The 11708-nt window shown below is 41.6% G+C and overlaps 1 pseudogene; it reads right to left on the bottom strand.

Moving 5' to 3' along the window:
• Nucleotides 1-11193, bottom strand: part of LOC103091054 (regulator of nonsense transcripts 1 pseudogene) — a 133573-nt pseudogene extending 122380 nt beyond the window's left edge.
• Nucleotides 11194-11708: the final 515 nt, after the last annotated feature.

The raw sequence follows: 11708 nt of genomic DNA, 5'->3' as shown, positions 1-11708 counted from the left end.
GAAAGAGTGCTTGGTCAAGTGAACAAAAGTCTAGATTGAATCATAAAAACAGAGAGTAGGGCCCCTCAATTAATTCCCAGGCTTGAGCCAGGTTACAGACCCAGAACCCTCTGAATGAAGTGCAGAAGGCCAGGTCTCCTTTAGGAAGGACCTCAGTATATTGCCCAAATTTATACTTTCAATCTTTCTTCCAACCTTACCCAAAGGGACCTACATGTTTTTACCAGAGTGACTGTGCACTGGGGAAAAGGATATAATCAGACCTTTTAGGTGTTACTGGACACTAGCTCTGAGCTGATACTAACTCCCGGAGATGCAAAATGTTATTCTGTCACCAGTCAGAGTTGGGCCTTATGGAAGTCAGATGCTCAGTGGAGTTTAAGGTCAGGTCCATCTCTCAGTAGATCCAGTGGGTCCCAGAGTCCATCCTGTAGTTATTTCCCCAGTGCTGGAATGCATAAGTGGAATAAACATACTCAGCAATTGGAAGAATCTCCACTGGCTCTTTGACCTGTGGGATGAGGTCTATTATTGTGGGAAAGGCCAAGTATAAGCCATTAGAACTGCTTAATTTTAGGAAAATAGTAAACCAAAAGCAATAGCACATTCCTGGAGGGACTGCAGAGGTTAGTACCATCATCATGGACTTGAAGGATGCAGGGTGGTAATTCCCACCATATCTCCATTCAGTTTGCTTATTGTCCTGTGCAGAAGACACATGAATCTTGGAGAATGACAGTGAATTATTATAAGCTTAGCCAAGTGGTGACTCCGTTTGTAGCCACAGTTCTAGATATGGTTTCATTGCTTGAACAAATTAACATATCCCCTGGCACCTGGTATACAGCTATTGATCTGGCAAATGCTTTCTGCTCCATACAGGTTAGTAAAGACCACCAGAAGCAGTATGCTTTCAGCTGGCAAGGCCAGCAATACACTTTCACTGTCCTGCCTCAGGAGTATGTGAGCTCTCTAGCCTTATGTCATCATTCAGTTCACAGAGATCTTAATCACCTTTCTCTTCCATAAGATATCACATTGGTCAATTACATTGATGACATTATGCTGATTGGACTTAGTGAGCAAGAAGTAGCAACTGTTCTAGAAATTGATAACATATTTGTGTGTCAGAGGTTGAGAAGTAAATTTGATAAAAATTCAGGGGTCTTCTACCTTAGTGAAATTTCTGGTGGTCCAGTGGTGTGGGGCTTGCTGAGATATCTCTTCTAGGGTGAGATAATTGTTACATCTTATCCCTCCTCCAACCCAGAAAGTAGCACAATGCCTAGTAGGCCTTTTTGGATGTGAGAGGCAGCATATTCCTCATTTGGAAGTGCTACTCTGACCCATTAACCAAGTGGCCTGAAAAACTGCTAGTTTTGAGTTGGGCCCAGAATAAGAGAAGGCTCTGCAACAGGTCCAGGCTGTCATGCAAGGTTCTCTGCCTCTTGGACCAGCAGATCCAATCAATGGCGCTTGAAGTGGCAGGGCCAGGTAGGGATGCTGTTTGGAGCCTTTGCAGACCCCTGTTGGTGAATTACACCATAGGCCCTTAGGATTTTGGAGCAAAGTCTGTCATCCTCTGTGGATAACTACTGTCTTTTTAAGAAACAACTTTTGGCATACGACTGGGCCTTAGTAGAGGCTGGATGCTAATCCATGGGCCACCAAGTTACCATGTGACTTGAGCTGCCCATAATGAGCTGGGTAATATCTGACCCACCAAGCCATAAGGTTAGTCATGCATCAAATGGGAGTGGTAAATATAAGACTGGGCTTGAGCAGGCCCTGACGGCACAAGTAAGTTACATGAGGATGTGGCCCAAATGTCTGTGGTCCCCATTCCTGTTACAGTATCTTCTCATCCCCACCCTATACCTATGGTCTTATGTCGAGTTCCCTATGATCAGTGACTGAGGAAGAGAAAACTCGGGTCTAATTTACAGATAGTTCTGTACAATACACAAGTACCACCCCAAAGTGGACAGCTACAGCACTGCAGCCCCTCTCTGGGACATCCCTGAAGGATAGCGGTAAAGGCAAATCTTCCTAGTGGGTGGAACTTCAAGAAGTATAGCTGCTTGTTTATTTTGCTTGGGGGAGAAATGGTAAAGGTGTGAGTATATATCAGTTCATGGACTGTGGCTAATCATTTGGCTGGATGTTCAGGGACTTGGAAGGAACATGATTGGAAAATTGGTGACAAGGAGGTCTGGGGAGAAGATACGTATGTAGACCTCTCTGAATGGGTGAAGAATGTGAAGATATTTGTGTCCCATGTGAATGCTCACCAAGGGGTGACCTCAGCAGAGGAGGATTTTAATAATCAAGTGGATAAGATAACCTTTTTTGTGGATACCCATCAGCCTCTTTTCCCAGCCACCCCTGTCATCGCCCACTGGGCTCACGAAGAAAGTGGTCATGGTGGCAGGGATGAAGGTTTTGCATGGGCTTAGCAAGATAAGCTTCCACTCACCAAGGCTGACCTGGCTACTGCCACTGCTGAGTGCCCAATCTGCCAGAAGCAGAGACCAACACTGAGATCTCAATATGGCACTGCTCTCCAGGGTTATTGGCCAGCTACCTGGAGGCATGTTGTTATAATGGACTGTTTCCATCATGGAAGGGACAGCACTTTGTTCTTACTGGAATAAACACTTATTCTGGATACAGATTTGCCTTCCCTGCATGCAATGCTTCTGCCAAAACTACCATCCATGGACTTAGAGAATGCCTTATCCCCCGTTTTGGCATTCTACATATCATTGCTTCGAATCAAATAAATCACTTCACAGCAAATAAGATGCAGCAATGGGCCCATATTCATGAAATTCACGGATCTTACCATGTTCCCCATCATCCTGAGGCAGCTGGCTTGATAGAATGGTGGAATGGCCTTTTAAAGACTCAGCTACAATACTAGCTACTTGATAATACCTTGCAAGGCTGGGCCAGTGTTCTCCGGGTTCATTTGTTCTAAATCAGAATCCAGTATATGGTGCTGTTTCTCCCACAGCCAGAATGCACGAGTCCCAGGAACTAAGGGGTAGAAATGGGAATGGCACCACTGACTATTATTCCTAGTGCCCCAGTAGCAAAATTTTTGCTTCCTGTCATTGTGACCTTATGCTGTGTTGGCCTAGAGGTCATAGTTCCAAAGGGAGGAATGCTTCCACCAGGAAACAGAACAGTGATTCCGTTGAAGTCAAAGTTAAGACTGCCACTGTCCTCTGTGGGTTCCTTATGCCTCTGAGTCAACAGGCAAAGAAGTACATCTGTTAATATACTGGCTGAGGGATTGATCCTGATTACTAAGGGGAAATTGAGATGCTGTTCCACAGTGGAGGTAAAGAAGAATATGTCTGGAATACAGGAAATCCCTTAGGGCATATCTTATTACTACCATCCCCTGTGATTAAAGTCAAAGGAAAACTACAACTCAATTCAAGCAGCCTGCCCTACAGATTTTGGACTTGTCAACCCCAATACCATGTGACCTAAAATAAGTGTGTGTATCTGTCTATGTATCTAGGTATCATCTTTGTATCTACCTTTGTATTATATTTATATATTTTATATATTGTATATAAATATTTATATTTATATATAAATCTACCTCTCTACACACACATACTCATGCACACTGCACATTCGATTGGTACTTTTTCTTTGGAGGACTCTGATATACGTGTAAATTACAAATCCAGAATTAATTGCCCTTTCCCCTTTTATTTTATTCCATTTTAATTACAAAGGAATGCATGCTTATTCTAACCAGTCCAGGTTACTGAATTGTAGAAGTAAAATGATAATTCTCTTCACACCTCCTCCTTTGTTGTGTATCCTTCCATATCTCTGTGTGCTAAATACATACATGTACACAAATGCACACTCATATTCACATGTCTAGAATATATTTTATTTTTTAAAGGTGGTTACATTCTACGTAATACTCTAACTTTTTTTTTTTTTTTTTTTTTAATTTTATTTATTTATTTATTTATGGCTGTGTTGGCTCTTCATTTCTGTGTGAGGCCTTTCTCTAGTTGCGGCAAGCGGGGGGCCATTCTTCATCGCGGTGCGCCGACCTCTCACTATCGCGGCCTCTCGTTGCAGAGCACAGGCTGCAGACACGCAGGCTCAGTAATTGTGGCTCACGGGGCTAGTTGCTCCGCGGCATGTGGGATCCTCCCAGACCAGGGCTCGAACCTGTGTCCCCTGCATTGGCAGGCAGATTCTCAACCACTGCGCCACCAGGGAAGCCCCTAACTTTTTTTTTAACTAAGTAGTACATTATATAACTCTAGGTAGATATATAATATAATAATATATATAATATATATTATTATATTTATATAATATATATTATTATATTATATTTATATAATATATATATATTATATATATAATAATAATATAATATATAAATACTCATAGAGCCAATTTTAAAATTGTTACATACTTGTCACTAAATTTACCATAACTTAATCAAGCATTTCTCTGTTGATGGCCTTTTGGATTGTTTTAGTGATTTTTGCCCCTTCACATAATGCTGCATTAAATTTGTACTTTCAAGTTTACAAACCCTTGTTTTTATTTTTGTATAGTCTCAAAGTTAAGATTTCTAGGCTCAAGGGTATGCACATTCTAAATTTTAACGTATATTTATGGATTACTTTTATAAAAGTAATTCATTGTTCTTCCAGCAAAGTGTGTAGCTCCCTATCCTTACCAGCACTGTATGTTAGTTTTTGATGTTGTGAATAAAAAATGAGACCCATTTATATTATATTTTTAATTTCCTTGCTACTGAAATGATCAACCATATGTTCATGTGGTTGAGAGCTGTTTGACATTTCTTTTTCTATCACTGCTTCATTTCTTGTGCCCATTTTTCTATGGCATTACTTTCCTTTTTTAAAAAACCATCTCTAAGAGTCTTTCATCTTTGCTGAACATGGCCTTTCAGTCTATGTAATGTGTCCACATGTGCGGAGTCAGGTCACTGTTTACATAGGTCACTGCAGTTTAATTGCACTGACACTATCCTCCCACCTCCAGTGAGAAACAAAAGGACCTGCAGGAAGGGGATGATGTGAACCTCGAAATTTCTGTCCATGGCACAGCAACTAAAGAAATTCTAAAGAAAAATAATCCTGTCAGCTTCCTCAAACTAGAAATGTATTTAAACTGCAATATAGATCGAACATCCAGCTTGTAGAATTGTAGAATTTTCCAATTTGGTGTTGCTCCAGGTTAAAAAACGTACCAGCTGAAGAATGTGAATTGGAATCATTTGCCATCCGTTCCTAATATAATGACTAATTTCCCACTCTGGATACAGTGAGCTGCAGGCACTGGGTTTGAACTGAGTCCAAGTGGAAGGTGGCCAGACATATTAAATTTAAGGCCTCTATTGCACAACTCCCTATAGAAATTGTGCAAATAATGTAGCCGAAGTGCTTTCTGCATATGCTGTGTAACCCAACTCTGTTGGCAACCTGATTAATTCCTTGCCCTTTCCTGGAGTAGGCACGGTTAGGAAATATACTAAAAGGTGACAGAAACCATAATAGAGTCTGTCAGGTATTACATTCAAGATGTTATCTTCTTCGTTTCCAGTTTAGAAAAAATTTTTCCAAAGAAGAGTCCTCATGAAGCTAGTATATAATAATTACCCCTCGGTGCTAATTTTCTTTTGTTAATAAACTAATATCAGGACATATAAGTCCAAGCCTGGAGCCGATAGTTATTTTACATTTATGTTGATTCTACAAGAACTAAATATAAATATACACTCAGGCTTATTACACACTGACCTGATTCATGCAAAATAGCACTGCAGGTTGGACCACCGTATCAACACATATGTCTCTGTTTTATGTAAGTGTGTACACACTTCAAATATTGAACTTTGGTGTACCCTGACCCCGCTCTTTGTGCCTTTTCTCAGAAAGAAGCTGTGAGACAAGGATAACTTTCGAGCCTAAATAATAAGATATATCTAATATAAGATTTGTGGTAATTCTAGTTTTAGTCTTTACCAGGATGGAGGTGTTGATGTTGTCAGGGTTCCAGTGAGACAGTGATGCCAAGAATGACATACCAGGTTCTACCCAAGTCATCTAAAACTAGGGCTTGTTGAAAGGAACTGATGTGTTAAGTAGACACTATTTTTTTTCCCAAATGGAAATGTGTTAGAGGTGACTTCTGTGCTATTGTGTTTCACTTGTAAGTTCTCTTTTAATTGCATGCTAGGAACTGAGGGATAGGTCAGTATTTGGCAAATGAATTCTAACATATTGACTTGGAAGTCAAACTGGCAAAAAGAGGGGTGTGGTGACTTGTTGCATTACTGATGAGGGGTAATGAGCGCCTGAGAAACTCAAGCAAGGATTGTATTACAAGTGCTGGCAGAGCTCAGCATGGCCTTGGAAGCTGAAGAAATGAGTCAATGATTTTATGAGGCAACCCAGAGAGTGAATTTTGCTTTTGTTTTCTAGATTTTGATTTCTGTATGTTTCCTTAGAGCAGGTACCTTGGTTGAAATGGGACTGAACAAACTCAGCTCCAGGAATTAGTAACCAATTTGCTTTTAAGTGTCATATTTCATGTTACACTTAACAGATATCACATGTTTTTAGTTGGTCTTTTCTGTATATTGACTTTGGCTTATGGGGGAGAAGGAACTCAAATAATAAAGCACTGCGATGTTTAGAGATTGTATCCATAAATCATGCTTAGCTATAACATCAGTGTATGTTTGGGATATAATTATGTAGCATGCCATAAAATATGTGTGTGTGTATGTGTGGTATGTGTGTGTGATTCATGTCTGAAAAAGCTCTTTTTGGGCAGCCGTCTAGCTGTGGCCTGCTGACCCTAAGGAAAAACATCTGGCAATTAAATGGAAAAAATTGTAGGGTTAATTGATATGGGAAGACTAACAGGATTCTGGCTGTGCTTGGGATCAGAATGTGACCTCTGAGATATCATGAATTGGAAACTGGAAAACACTGAAAGCTGAATGAGAACTTGCATTTGAAAAAATATTTGAAGCAGCACCATAAGCCAGAGTTAATCAGTGTCAAAATGTATTACTTCACGTCTTACTCTTCTAAGTAAGAAGTAAAGGAATGAAAATAAGTTTGTCCTTTTGTTATGGACTGAATTGTGTCCCCACCCCCAGTTGAAGCCCTAACCCCACCCCCTGAGATTCATATGTTGAAGCCCTAACCCCCAGTGTGACTGTATTTGAAGACAGGGCTTTTAAGGAGGTAATTAAGTTTAAATGAGGTCATAAGGGTGGGGCCCTAACCCAGTCCTTCCTTATTTATAAGAAACGGAAGAGGTGCTCGGGATGCACACTCAGAGGAAAGGCCATGTGTGGACACAGCGAGAAGGCAGCTAAGTATAAGCTGAGAAGGGAGGCCTTGGGAGAACCCCACCCTACCAACACCTTGGATCTTAGAAACCCAGCCTCCTGAACTATGAGAAAACAAATTTCTGTCATTTAAGCCACCCAGTCTGTTGTATTTTGTTATGACAGCCCTAGCCGACTAATATACCTTTTGTCTAGTTGCCTGAAAATAGGGTCTAAGGCACTATTGATACTTCAATCAAATATACTGAAGAATTCGTGGTGCCAGAAACAGTTATCTGGTATTTGTATGGGTTTTCTGGGGGCAGACGCAACTCCAGCGGCAGGCTGGAAATTGTTCTGATGGTGTCAGAAGTGGCCATAAGGTTGTCAGAGTAAGTGGGGTGGACATCTGTTGCTGCCTGCCCACGTTGTTTTCTCTTCCCCTCTAACATTACCATCGCTTTCCTATGAGGAATGACCCCACCCCATGGCTACAAGTGGGGCAGGGGACTCAGCCCTGGACGAGAGTACAGTAGCCCCTTGAAAGATTGTGCAGGAGTGGATGTGTGACAGTCGCAGCCATTAGCATCAGCCCACAGGCTCTTACTGGAACTCCTGGGGAAGAGACCTGTTCTTTCTGCCAAATTTACTAAGATGATAGTATGTAAGCCTAGCAATCTCAGCCAAGCAACTTTGAGCCATCGCTGGGCCCAAACTTGGACTTTCCCATTTCTAGAACCAATAAATCAGTTCATTTTTTGCATAAGCCTGTTGAAACTGGCTTTCCAGTTCTTGCAGCCAGAAGAGACAGTTTGGCTATCATTGTGGCTGAAGATTAAAAAAGAGATTTAAAACTCTGATTCAAACACCCTCACCCTTCTCCCAACTCATCCAAACTTCTCTTAAGCTTCTGTTATCCTGAGCTGAGGTTCCATATTCTCTGTGGACAGCCTCCTCCTCTTGTCTCTCGCCTCCTGGTACAATTCTTAGGTGCCCAGCATATGCTAACCTCGCCCTGTTACTTTGTGTGTGTGCAAGTTTTGAAACCCACAACCTAGAGTATTGGAAGATAAGTAGCCTGGAAAATTACCAGCGAGACTGTTCTCTGCAGTTTATTGGGCAGGTTGGTTGAGGAAATGGAAAGAGAAGGCTGTCACTGGATGGAAGAGGGTATCCTCAGGGCCTGCATGAGCTACACAGCAGTGGAAACAAAGACATTGTAGCCGATATCTGCAAGCTCTGCAGGAAATAACAGGGGAGGTGGTGGTGGAGCACAGGTAGTCAATTACCTGGATATTGGGTAGGGGACAGTAGGAATTAAAGGGCTACTTTTGAGGAATAGATTTGTTTCTGGTTTCCTAATTGTAGTGGGTTGAATAGTGTCCCCGACTCCAAATTCATGTCCATCTGGAACTTGGAATGTGATCTTATTTGGAAATAATATCTTTTAGGTGTAATTAGTTAAGGATCTGAACATGAAATCATTCTGGATTTAGGTGGGCTCTAAATCCAATGACTGGTGTCCTTGTGAGAGAGGAGAGGACACAGAAACAACCTAGGGAAGAGGGTCATGCGAAGAGAGAGGCAGAGATTGGGGTTATGCTTGGCCACTAGCCAGAACACCAGGAGCCATCAGGAGTTTGTAAAGGCAGGGAAGGATTCCCTCCTACAGCCTGTGGAGGGAGCGTGGCCCTGCCCACACCTTGATTTTAGACTTCTGGCCTCCAGCACTTTGAGAAAATGAATTCTTTTTTTTTTTTTTTTTTTTTTTAAGTGAAGTGTAGGGCTTCCGTGGTGGCGCAGTGGTTAAGAATCTGCCTGCCAATGCAGGTGACACGGGTTCGAGCCCTGGTCCGGGAAGATCCCACGTGCTGCAGAGCAACTAAACCCGTGCGCTGCAACTACTGAGCCTGCGCTCTAGAGCCTGTGAGCCACAACTACTGAGCCCGCGTGCCACAGCTACTGAAGCCTGAACACCTAGAGCCCATGCACCGCAGCAAAGATCCAACGCAGCCAAAAATAAATAAGTAAAAATAAATTTAAAAAAAATTACAGTGAAGTATAGTTGATTTACAATATTGTGTTTCAGGTATACAGCACAGTGACTGGAAATATACACACATACATATATATGTATATGTATACATATCTATCCTTTTAAAAATTCCTTTTCATTATAGTTTATTACAAGGTATTGAATATAATTCCTTGTGCTATGCAGTAAATCCTTGTTGTTTATCTCTTTTATATTTGGTGGTATGCATCTGTTAATCCCATACTCCCAATTTATTGCCCCCTCTTCCCTTTTGATAACCATAAGTTTGTTTTCTATGTCTGTGAGTCTGTTTCTGTTTTATAAATAAGTTCATTTGTATTCTTTGTTAGATTCTACATATAAGTGATATCATATATTTGTCTTTCTGTCTCTGACTTACTTTACTTAGTATGATGATCACTAAGTCCATAAATGGCATTAGTTCATTCTTTTTTGTGGCTGAGTAATATTCCATTGTGTGTGTGTGTGTGTGTGTGTGTGTGTATCTATCTATCTGTATATATCACATCTTCTTTATCCATTCATCTGTCGATGGACATTTAGGTTGCTTCCATGTCTTGGCTACTGTAAATAGTGCTGCTGTGAACATTGAGGTGCATGTAACTTTTTGATTTAGAGCTTTTGTCTTTTCCGAATATATGCCCAGGAGTGGGATTGCTGAATCATATGATGACTCTATTTTTAATTCTTTAAGGACCTCCATGCTGTAGAGGATAAATTCTTACTGTTTTTAGACAGCAGGTTTTAGGCAGTTTATTATAGCGCCCATAGGAAAACAGTAGAGAACCTGTAGATATGGGAAAGTGGGAAGAAGGTTGAAAACTCTAAGCGATGACATTGAAAGTGGCAAGTGCACATCAGCCTTCATTAGCATTGAGCTCACAAAGAACAGTGCCATTCCCCATGTAAGTTCCACCTTGTGCCTTTAATCCTAATCAATCAGGTGCTGACAAGCCTTGTATATACATATCTGCTGGCCACCCCTTGTCAGGAAAAGCAGAGATTTGCTGAGCTTTTTGCACTTTTCTCAGAAGGGGAAGGGATTGAAAAATAGGGAACATGATGATTTTCCTATGGATACTCTGCAGTGTGCTCTGGCACCCTGACAAGTTGGCCATCTGCTTCATAGAGGTAGTCCAGCTCCATCAGAGAGACAGTATAATTTCCGTCACTTCTTAGAAAAGCATCCTTGTAGCACCACAGTCCTTCAGTGGGTTCATTGTATAGCAGCGTAAATGTTCTCAGCTCTGGTCACCACCCATCCCAGTTTGCCTCGGACAGTCCCAGTTTACGGGTGTTGTCCCAGCCTAATTAATTATAGCCCGCCCCCTTGCACTTTGAGAAGTGCCCCTGTTTGGTTGATAAACGATATAGCAGCCTCAGTTATGACACAGTCCCTCATTTAAAAAAAAAAAAGTCTCTAAAACTTTGAAAATTGATTTACTTTCCTTTTCTTGCCAGCTCCTCCAGATTACTTAGTTACAGGGTTTTGGAAGCAGAGATGAAATTTTTTGAGGGACTTTTGCTGAGGAATGAGAAAAGGGAAGCTTGTAATTGATTTGTTTCCTAAAGAAGCAGTTGCCTCCGGCTACCTCCCCCTCCTCCCCACCCAAGGTTCCTCCCCTACCTGCTTTTTTGCTTTGGCCAGCACAGCCGTGCCTGTATCCAGTGAAAGGAATCTGGCAACTTCAGCAGTGTGACCAGCTGCACACAGCCGTGTCTGCAGAGCAGGTGGAAGCTGGCGTTTTGCCCAAGCCTGGCCAGACAGCTTCATAAATCCTGCCCTTACCGCGGCCCCGAATTACTTTCCATGACACAAAGCCAAGCTGTGTTATTCACCTAATGCCCCGATTTACAGTTCCCAAGACAAAAGAACATACAGATAGAGTTTCAGGGCTCTGTTTGCCTTCACGTTTATCGAAAGGTTAGTTTCAGGTCATGCTCAAGAAACCTGACAAATGCTGGTGAATAAACCTAAAAATAAATTAAGTGCGAGTGGGAAACTTAAGCATTCCTTGTTCTTGTGCCAGAAGAAAACTCAGCCCAATTTACATTCTTTTAATATCTGAAACAAGCAGCTGTTCTCTTATTTGTGGCATACTGGAGAGTTATTACGCTCCCTTTCAGCTCGTGTGCATATGCATGCATGTGCTTATACATAAGGTGCACACACACACATGTTTGCACAGTCCCCATTTAGGCATTTGTTCTTGTGTCTTCAAAGACCTGAGTTAATGGAAAATTTAACTAGTACATGGAGAAAAGTGCTCATCTGGAGGAATGCTCTGG

Source organism: Lipotes vexillifer, unplaced genomic scaffold (genome assembly GCF_000442215.2).
Source record: "Lipotes vexillifer unplaced genomic scaffold, Lipotes_vexillifer_v1.1 scaffold2315, whole genome shotgun sequence".
NCBI classification, from domain to species: domain Eukaryota; kingdom Metazoa; phylum Chordata; class Mammalia; order Artiodactyla; family Lipotidae; genus Lipotes; species Lipotes vexillifer.
Note: the sequence above shows the minus strand (reverse complement) of the source record. Positions and strands in the feature narration are given on the sequence as shown.